Source organism: Mus pahari, chromosome 1 (assembly GCF_900095145.1).
Source record: "Mus pahari chromosome 1, PAHARI_EIJ_v1.1, whole genome shotgun sequence".
NCBI classification, from domain to species: Eukaryota; Metazoa; Chordata; class Mammalia; order Rodentia; family Muridae; genus Mus; species Mus pahari.
The window spans coordinates 145,088,782-145,102,084 of record NC_034590.1 but is presented as its reverse complement, the minus strand read 5'-3'; the positions used below and the strand labels follow the sequence as shown (position 1 = coordinate 145,102,084).

The window sequence follows — 13,303 nt, the reverse complement described above, 5'->3', positions numbered from 1 at the left end:
GAAAAAGGAAAAAGGAAAAAGGAAAGGAAAGGAAAGGAAAGGAAAGGAAAGGAAAGGAAAGGAAAGGAAAGGAAAGGAAAGGAAAGGAAAGGAAAAAGGAAAGGAAAGATGACATGGCTCTCCAAAGAAGCACTGACATTGTGACCTGGTGCACAGAACTTTTTGAAAGCCTTGACATTCTGTCAGATGCATCAGCTCTAGTGGGAAATATAATGACACAAGTCCTGCTTATTCTTGGTGAGCCACAGCCAACTCTTGTTCCTCTGTTCTGATCATGTTTGGAAATATAGCTGTGAGTGTTGTAATTACCATCATCTTTAATCTGACCTTTGATATAATACCTAATCAGTCATCATTGCAAGGTAATATAAATCCCATGGCTCCTGTGTTTCATTCTCAATACATAAAAAGATAAGCAGATAAGGGAAGATGGAAGGAGGGAAAGAGGAAGCGAGGGACAGAGCTAGGGAAGAAAATTTTTAATTCCACCAGAGGGCATCGTGGCAATTTTCACTTGCAAAAGAAAATGTAATGGGGCAGCTAAAAAATTTCCAAAATTGGAATGTTGAAATAAATGGGCATAATTAAAGCAACAATACTTTGACCAAGGCATTGGCTCAGTTATGACTTTAAACTTCCAATAGGTTGATGCATTTTGCCTAGGATATGTTCATCCTTCAGAGACACAATTTTGGCAAATAAAAAAAAAAAAAAGTTGACAACTTCTATGACCAATGGGTGGTACCAATGCATTGTTACCATACCCAGGCCTCGGTCTAAACAAGATTTTCCTCCCATCCCCCTTTCAGAAAGTATGTTAGGAATTTCACAGAACTTTCTAAATGATGGTAGTTTTATTAGCAATTACGACTTTGAAAAGAATTACAAAACAACAGACTGTCACAGGAGCCCTGTCCCTAGTTGTTGGTAAAGAGGTGTCATGGAACACCAAAAATGCTAAAGCTCTGGTTGCTCATTCATTCATTTATTCATTCATTCATTATTCATTCAACACAGCTATTAAGTACCCACTATGCACTATGCACTACTTTCCTGGGCTTCTGTGCTAATAGTGGTGTGTGAAATACTAGATTTTAACTTCATAGAACTTCATAGTAGAGAGACATATAAAAGGAGGACTAAGCAGTCAAATAAAAACAATTTTTTCAGTCGAGAAATCACAGGAAGCCAATAAAAAGAATTCATGAAAGAAAGTAACAGGGAACTTAGATCCGCTTGTAGGAAAAGCCGTGTGAGCCTGAAGTCTGATGACATGAAGACAAGAACAGCGCTGGAGAGAAAGGAGGCCACCATGTGTCTAGCAATATGCCCTGGGCATAGGCACGCACAGTGAACTCAGGCTGGGCCCTGCTAGAACCCTTGAATGTCATTTTTTAGTGTAATGTTTAAGCATTTGACATATTCCAGAGAGTTGATTGGGCGGGATGAAGATGAAGTTAGGGAAGCGAGGGTAGAAACACAAAACAAAGCTGGAGCAATGAACTGAAACCCCAGTCCAACAGTACAGTGGCTCTGAGGTGAGCATGGCAGCCAGCGATATGGCATAAACACCTGACGTCAGTGTTTTAGAAGTCTACAGGCCTTACGGAGGCATCACATACGGGAAGAAAGTTGAAACAAAAGTGATCTGTGCATTTATAGCTGGAACAACTGGGGGATAGATGATGATGCTGTTGGTGACACTGTGAGCCATCCCAGGTAAATAAATGATTGCTCTGAGCACTCAAGATGCAAGCCTCCTTTCTACCACACTAGCCATTCTTCCTAATGTGCATGGAGATGTTTCTCGAGCGATGATTTCAACCTCTGTGTCGCGAAGGGCAAGGAGCCCTTCACCCTTTCCGCATCTCCCACTAAACTGTAGCTGATGTGGCTGCTGGTGGTCTTTTCTGTGATCAGAGGATTAGCTCAATTCCTCAGGATAACTCCAAATTATTCTCTCCAGAGACTCTGTGATGTCAACAGTCCTGGATTAGAAAAGGGTGACCTCAGCTTTTTTCTTACTAGCTGTGTAACCTGGGGAATGTCATTTCACTTCTGCAATCCTTGAAGGTCCTTCTGAAGACAATATCAGTGATTAAATGGAGCCTATTTTGTAAAAACTGTAAGCAGCTACATAGTTATTTTTGTTCTCATTGTCGTCTCAGCTGCCACCTTTGTTACAAGTAACCTGTCATTCATTTTGCCCTGTTTGCTTCCCTTTGCTTCTTGCCTGCTTCTTCTACCTCCTGTCCTTTCTGCCAGATAAATTTGCTTCCCTGCAAAAGGCTGATTATTTGGAGACATCATCACTAGCCAATCAGAGCTCAGCATTCCGTCTGGCTGGTAAGCCAATCAGATGCAAGCTCCAGGTCTCCTTTCAGTGTTGCTAGGGTTTCAGGTCTACTTCTAAAAACTGGCTTGCTTGCTGCTGGTTCATTCTGTCCTTCTCTCCCTCCATCCCCCCTCCCATCCCCTTGCTCTCCAAACTCTTCCCTTTCCCTCCTCCCCTCTTTTGGGTTTGGAGCGATTCCAAATGCTTAAGCCTTCCGGAAGTTTGGGTTATTATGAATAAGCAAGGTTTAACTGTGTATTTTTTCCCTTGAGAAACAGGACAGCTATTCCACATTCGATTTTGAAAGCATGTGTTTTAGCAGCTTAATGTCCCTTGCCTCCATAAAACAGAATTTCGTTGTGTTTAAGAGAATTTTTTTTTGGTGCAGAGTGACTTTTTTTCAGATGACTAGAAGATAAACTGGCATAGAACTTGGCAGTGATGTGTCCTGTCACTTGAACCTCATTGGGCTAACACAGCGAATTCTAAGTATGTCAGAGCTCATCCAGTTTAACTGATGATGGAAGATAATATCCGATAGCACCTCAGTTGTTATGTTCTATCTTGAACTTTCAGTGCTGGGATTAGTGGTGAAAATCACTGGTCAGCAGTGATGGGAACTCTCACTTTATTGCTAAGTGGGTATCCCTTCCATCACATCTGGCTCATCTGTGCACCCATGGGTCTTCTTTAAATGCTCTCTAGTAGGGCGTGTGAAGATGCCCTAAACACAAACTGGCTCTGTGCTCTGAAAGCTTAGGGGCGATGTCGGATTGAGAAGGAAAACAACAGCAACACAAGTTCTGTCTTTCTCATAACCTTTGCTACAGACTTAAAAACTGGAACAGTATAAGGATTCACAGTGTAAAATGACCCAGGACAGGTGGCACAAAGCCAGAAGTCTGTCAGAAGCAGCTTAGGGAAGCTTAATGACTCACAAAGGAGTCGCTGCCTTCAGGCTCTGACCTTTAGAACTAACCAGCTTTAAGCTTTTGGTTCTGGCCCTTCAAGTCACTTGTATCAAAGAAAAAGGTACTCCCTAAAGACATTACCATCCATCCATTCAAAAAAAAAAAAAAAAAAAAATAGAAGAGGAAAAAGTGTCAGTACCAGGGACTGTGTTCTCAGATAATATGGTCTTAGTTCTAAAGACAGTATTAATTGCTTAAACAATTTTTATTTTATTATTTTTTTTTTTTTTTTGGCTAGCTTTTAGGGAAGGCCTTGGTGTTACTGCATATCCTGCAGGTGAAATGTATGAAATTTGGTTAACATGGTAACGGCTCTAAAAATACCTAGGCTACAGTTTAACCACAGAGTTTCCTCCTTAACGTAAAAGAGCCGCTGTCATGAGGTGTTCGAAAGTGCAACAAAGGCGATCTGTCTGTCTGACTTCATGCAAGCAGCCTATTAAGGCAAGCCCGGCAAGGACAGTGTACGGCCACTGGGCATCAAAGCGGGAGTTCAAGCTTTGTGAGGCCATCTGACACAACCCAGCTGATCGAAACGGGGCTGAGCACTCTTTCCCTGTTCCTACCTCTTCTGCTCCCACCCACTGGCAACCAAGCAGGGTGTGGCAGGGGTTCAAACAGTCACTACAGTGTGACCACAAGGCCTCACCCAAGGAAAACCTGGGTCACAGAGACCCAAGCGGGTAAGGAGGCTGCAGCAGTCTCCCCAGCGTTCTCTGCAGCAGGCTCCTGAGGAGGGTGCAGGGAAGGGAAAATTGCTCACTTGAGGTTTTCCCCATGAGGCCCTTGCTTCGCAGAACAAAGGGTGGCGGAGGGTGTGACCTTTCCCGGGATGGCTTTGCAGTTGCCCAGGTTCAGGTTCTTCTGAACTCCAAGAGTGCTTACAGGGTTAAGAGATTTCTTACAAAAATCAGGCTGTTAAGGTTGCATGGTTTGGTAAATGAAAACACCGACACCCATTTATACTAGAATTTCAGATAAACAATGAATAATTTATTTAGCAAAAGAATGTCTGCTGCAATATTTGGGATGTTGAAGACATCCATTGTTCATCTGAAATTCAGATTTGGGTGTTGTGTGTTCTCTCCGATAGCTCTAGTCAAATCCTTCCAGTCCTTCCTCCTTAATGTCTCACCTTCGAGTGCCCAAACAACATGCTCAACTGTACTTTTCGCTTAAAGTCTTTAGCTTTGGCTTGTTTTGGTTTTGTTTGGTCTTGCTTCACCCTGCCTCTTAAACAGAGCCATATATATGAAGTAGCAGCTGCTGAGCTCCGCCTCACCTTAGTGCTATGTTCTTTTAATGCATGAAATTTTTTTTAATATTTCATTTTATGTGTATGACTTGCCTGCATGTATGCCTGTACACCATGTATGTGTCTGGTGCCTGCCTGGGCCTGAGGAAGCCATCAGATCCCCTGGATCAGGAGTTGGGTGGTTGTAAGAGGTCCGGTCAGGACTGGAAATAGAAAGTAGGTCCTCTGAAACAGCCATTGCCCTTACCTACTGAGCCTTCTCTCCTACTCAGTGAATGGTCTTTTTGGAGTGGGGAGGGGGGGGTAGTCTCTGTGTAACCTTGGCTGTCCTGGAACTTGTCAGCTTGACCTTGAGATCTGTTTGCCTCTGTCTCCCAAGTACTGGGAGTAAAGGTGTGTATCAACTTAGGCTGAGTGGTCTTTTTAATCATCATAACATTCTGTGGGATATGCTACTTAGAGCCCACATTTTATGGATAAGGTTGCTGGGCTCAGAAAGAGTATGTGACTTGACCAAGGTCATACAGTTCAGTTAACAAGTACCAGAGCCAAGTGAGAATGAAGCTAAGCTGTTGACTCAGTTACCTAGTCCATAGCATCAGTCCTGTTTAAATGTGGCTTTAGTGGTTAGTTCATGTTAGGTCCTCTTTTATAACAAATGGCTCATGGTTCATAAGTGAACGACACAACTTGCTAGCTGGATTGGGACTGTTTTCTCTCAGCTTGGACTAAACTACTGTGTTTGTCTTCTCTGTAAGTGCACCTCCAACGTACTTCTGATTGCTCTTCCATAGAGTAGCTCTAAGTACTCTCTGCATGCTATATGTTGTGATGTATACAATGTGGCCATGTGGTCTCTTAAGTGGTACTGAGGCTATAGGAACATCTGTAACTGTGATTGGAATTTCCAGCTGACAGATTAAAATGCCATGGCTCCTAGGTGTCAAGCCATTTATTGAAAGCCACACATCCTATACTTGGTAGCTAAGAAGTCCATATTTAAGTCGAAGTTGATTGACTTATCAGTGTACAACTTTGGGAAAGGCTCTGAACTTCCATGTCTCTACTAGGTAATTATAAATGGACAATTGTATATGAAAGCTTCTCTCATATAGAGGAAGAGCTGGCCACATAGTGAGCACTCAACAAAGACTGAGATAGTGGTTTTGGAAATGATCCTCTACTGGGTTTGGATATAAAATAATTCCAAATGCCTTTCTGATGAAGGCTTAGTCTCCATATAGTGTTGCCTTGAGGAGTGATTGGATCAGGAAATGTCAACATCATGAGTGGACGAGTCCTAGTTTTACGGAATTGGTACTGTGAAGGTAGCTGTACTCTAAGACAGTGATTTTCTACCTGTGAGTCCTGACCCCTTTGGGGGTTGAAAAACACTTTCATGTGGCTCACATATCAGGTATCCTGCATTATCAGGTGGTTACATTACAATTTATAACAATAGCAAAATTACAGCTATGAAGTAGCAATGAAAATAATTCACATGGTTAGAGGATCACCACAACATGAGGAACTGCATTAAAGGTTTGCAGCATTAGGAAGGTTGAGAACCACTGCTCTGAAGGTTGTGTCTCGCTCTGGCTTCAGCTTTCTCTCTGCTTCTTATCTGTCATGCGAGACGCTTTGTTCTAGCACACTCACTGTGTGATGCTCTGCTTCAGTGCACAAAGGCCCCAAAGCAATGAGCCCAGTGACTCGGACTGAAACCCTTGACGTTGTGATGCACAGAAAACCCCTCCTCCTGTGCTCTCTCAGATATATTGCCATGGTAGTAAAAAACTAACACCTTTGACAATGAGAGCTGTCAAAGAATATTCTGGGTTTAAGATTGGCTACAATTATCTTGAACTTTGCAGTCTAAGAGGAAAAATGAAGCATATCATGTTGACAATCTTTTTAAAAGAGAGAAGCAGTCATACTAATAATTGATTTAGTAGTTGTCCATAATGCATGCCTATTGGCAAACATAGAATGTGTTTCCTTGGGGAAAGGGGAATGTTTCAATAAATTGAGACTCACAGTCAGTGTTTCCTATCATCAAAATCAACTGTACATGTCCATCTGTTAATGCTGATTCACATGATCTTCCATATTTCATCTTTGAAATGTCTTTTCACACGGGTAAGTACTACCTAGTGCTAATGTGTGTCATGAGCATCTGAGTTTTATTGAGCACACTCACCACTCGGACAGTGCTTACAGAATCCCATTCAGTGCTTCTCCTGCTTTGCCTTTGCTGTGCCATAACATTTGCCTCTTCCAGCCAAGGAGTAGGTTGGAGCACTCCTGGTGCAGTTAAATCAGTTTTGAAATATGAAAATTGTACTTGACTTACATCGAGGTCCATGAAATGTGCAGCTGAATCGGTAGTTTCCGCTCAGAAAACAGAGCCCCTGGACCTCTGTGTAGATATTGAGGTCTTGCTTCTTATTTCAACATCTGTCAGAGCAAGAAATAGGGAAAATAGCTTGACACCGTGTCAAAAACATTAGTGTTGACTTTGCTGAAGTATAAATTATACTGAAGTGCCATTTTTTCCATATAACTTTTGGTTGAGTTCATTAAAAACCATTATCAAGTCTGTAAGAAAGTTCAGTTTTGAAACTATTTAATTTGCAGGTGTAAGGTGGTAGTCTGTCTCATTCAAAACAAATTTAGTCTTGGCCCCAAACTAAAAAGAAAAAAAAATCATATTAATTTAATACCATAGCTTAGCAGTCGGCCTGCTATGTGGTAGAAAAGAAAAACATTCAGATTCGGTTCTGGGAAAAAAAAAAAAAAACCCACATGGATCTAATGCTGTTTAAAGCATCAAAGGTGAAAGGATCTCACCATTAACAACACTACTTCAGTAAAATATGCTCAATCCAAATATTTCCCACAGAACACCTGCTAATGAATAACACAGCAGATAGTCATAGGTTTAGAGAGCCGTACATTTTCACAAGCTATTTAAATTTTTACAACTAATATTTTTTCTACTTTGAAACAGGTGTTTTTACAACTATTTGTTGACAGTTCTCCTTTGGGTTATTTGTAATTAATGTCCTCGTAACTTTTCTGAAAATATTATCACCTGTAGTTTTAAAATACAGCTTGTTTATAGAAGCTAATTCTTAAGTCATTTCAAGTGCAGGATTGATTGATTCTTCAACTAAATGATAACTACTGTATCAGTTCCACCTCTCAACGCATCCGGAGGCAAGGTAACCACTCACAGCCCCTTGCCTGAAATGTTAGTTTACACTTGATGCTGCTTCCAATATTCTTGGGTTTTCCACCAATTATTGTGCCAAAGAGCTAACAGTATTAAATAATTTTCTTTCCTCTGGATAATTTCTTCAACATCTATAATCAAACACAATTTAATTTATGTACTATCAGTATATAGCTCTCATTGCTTAAGAAATAAATGAGCTCTTCAGAAAATTATTTTAGTTACAGGATCATTTTCTCTTTTTTCTGTAACTAACATCCACAAAAAAGGGATGAAGTTACCCTTTAAAAGGTTTGGGCTGTTGCTTACCAGTGTAATGGAAATAATATGATGAGTGTTGTTAAACTAGTACTAAAGCTATATCCGAAATTTTTAACAGAGTTAGAACTTAATATTTTACATTTCAAATGATAACAGTCATTCACACTCAACTGTGCATACCACCCGAAGCCCACCCCTCTTCTCTGATATGATGGCTGTAAAGTGATGCTTTCACTAAGCACTTACTGTGTTACAGAATAGCATGAGACTTTTCTCTCCTACTGAGCAACAGGTTCAATACATTTACAGCAATATGTACCGAAAGGATTGATTTAAAGAGTATATGAGAATGAGACAAGAGTGACGAGTCAAATGGGTAGAGTTCATTAATACACAGTATGCAGAAGAAATCCAAATTGTCAGTAAGCACAGAGGAGAGCACTTCCCTGTTTATTGCAGTGTGATACACCATCCAACCTTAGTACCAAAGCAATCACTGTACCAGGTCAAGAACTCAGTGGCTCAGGAAACTGGACAAGTTATGCGATGAACAGCTTGTCTCTTGACACTTGAGACTTCAGTGTCTAAAACCTCAGCTGGAAAGACTCAAAAGCCGAACAACAGCCAAAAAAGCTCTGAAGTCATACTGAGGCGTCTTCACTCACAAGGTTGTGGTTTGATGGTAGTGTAGGCTGAAGGTCTTGTCCAGAAACCCATGTTTGCCTCTGCACATGGCTGGAGCCTCCTGAACAGCGTGGCCGGGTTCCAAAATTGCATCTCTCAAGAGAACTAGGCCTAAGTTGTCCCATCTTTTCTTTTATGATCTAGCTTAAAAGTCACAAATTGTCAGTTTTGCCTTAATCACAAACCTTTCTGGGTCCAAAGCAAAGGGCTATACAGTCCATGCCTCTTGGCAGAGAGGATGTTAGAGTCACTCTTGAGAAACGAAGGTACACAGGCATTATTGTTGGAGCCATTTGGGAAATTAAATAGCTACAAATTATTTATCATATACAAGATTCATAATTCTTTTCAATTTGTTCATTTCTTGGTAGAGAGGAGGAGGAGGGAGAAAGAAGTTGAAAATAACAGAAACAGTATAAAAAACAGCATCATTTTTAACTATGAAAAATACAATCTTAAAAGAACTTCCTTCTGCTCAAAATGTTGTTAAACTTGACTGTTTTAATTGCTAACAATCATGGAGTAGTAGCAACCAACCCCTTTGTGTGTTTCTGTAAATCCAGACAAAAAACATCCAATTTGCAACTTCAGAAGAAGGTGAGAGGCATAGGACAGCCGCAGCAGAGCAGAAACACTGTGAGAGACAGCATCAAACCAGAGCTTCGCAACAATCGATCGATCGTTAAAGGAGAGAGCAGAAGTAACCTGCCTCACTGGCAGAAGTAGATGGTAAGGGAGAGGGTCCCCACATCTGACCAGAAGCAAAGGCTGCAAAAATAGAATTTTCAACAATAAAGCAACAAACTACAGGAGACAGATCTGAAAATTTACCCAGAGCCACTGTCCTGTGGTACTGCCTATTACACAGGGCAAGCAGGGATCAAATCCCACGAGGAACTCTCCAATTAAAACTGCTCTACTGTAAAATGTACAAAATACTGTCACAACTGTGTCTACAGACTCCAAAGCTCCACCTCAGCCTCTAAAAGCGGTAGACTCTAAGAACCACAGGAACACACCAGGATGGGAGCTAACCAAGCTAAACCTGGAAGAATATTCATGCTAGGGCCAAGGACACAGTGGGTCTAAACTCTAGAAAGATAAAAAGATCCAGCTGCAAAGGTAAACATGACTCAGGGGAGCACTACATCAGATCCTTGGACGCTGGAATCCTCATGGGGGAGAAAGGGACCATTCAGAACACTTTGGAAACAGAGGCTGGCCTGGTTACAAGTCCCCTGAAGTGACATACCTTGCATGCCAAGGGCTGGAAAACTCCTAAGGGAATGGTGGCCATTGCTGCGACCTGAGCAGACACTCAAGCCCACAGACAATCTGTGCATCTACTCTGAAACACTTCAGACCAAGCAGACATAGATAATGATGCAGTCATATTAGCAGCTGACATATTACATTTCAAACCATCCATCAAGAAGATACAACCCAACACATTCACACAGAGCATCAGCTCACACCAAACAGATTCATAAAATGAGTAATACTGAGTGGAAAGGCACATTAACATCAACACATCAATAGTGATTTCACCACCTCATACTACAAATAGAAATGTCATCTAGACCAAAAGATGTCAAGAGAAACATCAAAGTTAAATGATACAGTAAATCAAATATATTTAGGAGGCATCTACAGAATATTCTATACAAGGACTATATCTTTTCCTCATCAGCCTATGGAACATTTTCTAAAATAGAGCATATTTTAGATGACAAAGCAAGTCTTAACAAGTACAACAAAAGCTAACATAATTGCCTCTACTTCTAAGCTTTATCTGATCACAATGAACTATAATTAGAAATTAACAGCAAGAAAATCTTGAAAAAATACATAAATGTATGGTGCATGACCAGCATGCTATTGAGCAATGAACAAATCAAAGAAATCAAGAGGGACATTTAAAATTTTCAAGAATTAAATGTGAATCATAATTAATATTACAGAACCTATGAAATAAACTAAAAAAAATCGAAGGAGGAAATTTATGGCTACAAATATCATTAGCAAAGTAGAGAGACTGCAAATAGGTCTTGTGATACAAGAACAAGCCAAACCCAGACTCAAGAGATGAAAGGAAACACAATGATTAGAGCCACAATCAGTGCAAGAGAAACAAAAGCAACATAAACAAAAAAACAAAGTGTTGGCTCTTTCAAAAGGTAAACAAGTTGGCAAATCCTTAGCTAAGCTGAAAGGGAGAAAATACCCAATCCAATAAGGTTAGAGACAAAAAGGAAGACATTACAAAAGATACCTTTGAAATTCTGAAGATCATTATGGCTAATTGGAAGACTTATGTTGCAATAAATTTTAAAAATCTAGAAAAAAAATGGATCCATATTTAAATGTTTGTCAGCTATCAAAACCAAACCAAAAGGATATAAACAAACAGGTCTATAACCAGCAATGAAATTGAAGCATTAATAAAAATAGAAGTAAATAAATAAATGAATACGTTCACACTGAGATTGGTTCATTACAAAGTTCTATTAGATCTTTACAAACTAAGACCAGTGCTTCTCACACTGTTTCTTGAAAGAAAGCAAAAAGGGAGGCTACTAAACCCATTTCTATCAGTATTACCCTGCTAGCAAAACCAGGAAAGGAAGGAAGGAAAGAAGTAAGGAAGGAGGGAGAAGAAAAGGAAAGAAAGAAGAAAAGAACAATTATAGAACAATATTTTTTTTCAACTAAAATAAAAATGGCTGCAAAAACAGGCAAACCAAACTTAACATTACATTAAAAGATTATGATCAAGTTGGCTTAGTTTCAGGATTGCAAGGAAAGTCCAGTGTGTGTGTCAAAGACAGTACTCACATGAATCTACCCACAATTGTACAAGAGGACTTTTGCAAAGTCCAACATCCCTTCATGATAAAAAACAAAGAAGAAATAGGAATTGAAGGAACATACTTTAATATAATAAAGGCTGTATACAACAAACCTACTAAAATCTCAGAGTAGCTTCAAACAATTAATAATCACAATTTCTTGAAATAAACCTAATCAAGGAAGTGAAAGGCTCTATAAATAACATTTAAAATCTTCAAGAAAGAAGTTGAAGAAGATCCAAAGACCTTCATGCCCCTTGCTCATAAATCAGGAGAAATCATACTGTACAATGGCTACCTTATTGAAAGCATCTACATAGTGAATCTGTTCCAAGCTTTCACAGAAATAGATGAAAATCATAAGTCACATAGAAGCATTAAAAACAGTGAATAGCCAAAGCAACCTCAGCAAAAAACAGTGCTGGGATGATCACCATGCCTGGTTTAAGCATGTATGTTACAGCAGTAACAACTTCAAATAGCATGGTGTTGGCAAGAAATAGAAATATAGATTCCTGCTGTGGCACAAAGCACTCTGTAGTAAACCCACACAACTGCAGCTGCCTGATTTGTGAGAACGATGTCAAGGGGATACATTGGAAAAAAGAGGGACTCCTCAACAAATAGACCTAGGAAATGGATACCCACCTCTACAAAAATTAAACCAGATCTGTATCTCTCACTTGTGTAAAACTAATTTCAAATAGATTAAAAGCCTTACTAGAGAACCTAAAACTATGAAATTTGCGGAGGGAAAAACATGGAAAAAACATAAGGTGTAGGTGTGAGCCAGTATTTTCTGAATAGGATTCCAATAGCTTACAAATGAAACAGCATTTACTAAAGAGATTACATGAAATTGGAGAGCTTCTGCACAACAGAGAAACCATTTATTGAGTGAAAAGATGTACACAATATGGGGAAAGTTTTTTCTAAGTGTTTATCTGACAGAGGATTAAAAACTATAATATATAAAGAACTTAAAAATTAAATATCAAATCAAACAATCAAATCAGTATATGGTCTAATAGAATGAACGGTTCTCAAAAAAAACACAATTAACAACATCCTTAGTCAACAAGGAAATAAAAATTAAAATACCATTGACAGTCCATTCAACCCAGTCACAGTAACCATATATTAAGAAAGGAATAACAATAACTGCTGGAAAGGATGTGGAGATGGAGTGGGATCACATATTGCACTGCTGGAGAGGTTGTAAATTAAATCAGCTACTCTGAAAATCAGCATGAAAATTCCTCAGTACACAAAAAAATTGAGCTACTATATGGCTAGTCTACACCACTCCTGGGCATGCACTCAATGGACCCCAAATCACTGTAACAGAAACTTGTACATCTGTGTTTATCACTACACGATTCACAGTTGCAAAGTTATAGCATCAGTGTAAGTGTCTGTCCAAAAATTAATGGACAAATAAATTTTAGAAATATATACTCTGTAGTTTTATTCAGCCATAAAAAAGTGAAATTATATTGTATATAATACTGTGAGTAAATGTGGAAATTATCACATAAAGTAAAATAAGACTCAGAAAAATATCTCATATTTTCTCCCATACACCACACACACACACACACACACACACACACACACACACACGTAGGTATACATATGACATGAATATCAAAGTGAGATTGTCTGAGAGAGTGAATGGAAATACTGGGGAAGGGAACAAGAAGAGGATGGGGT

The 13,303-nt window shown here is 39.5% G+C and overlaps 1 protein-coding gene across 1 annotated transcript in view; it reads left to right on the top strand.

Annotated features, from left to right (window-relative positions):
* The window catches only part of Rnls (renalase, FAD dependent amine oxidase), a 626,870-nt gene that overhangs the window by 180,679 nt on the left and 432,888 nt on the right, over window positions 1–13,303 (top strand). The gene's annotated exons all lie outside the window — the stretch shown is intronic.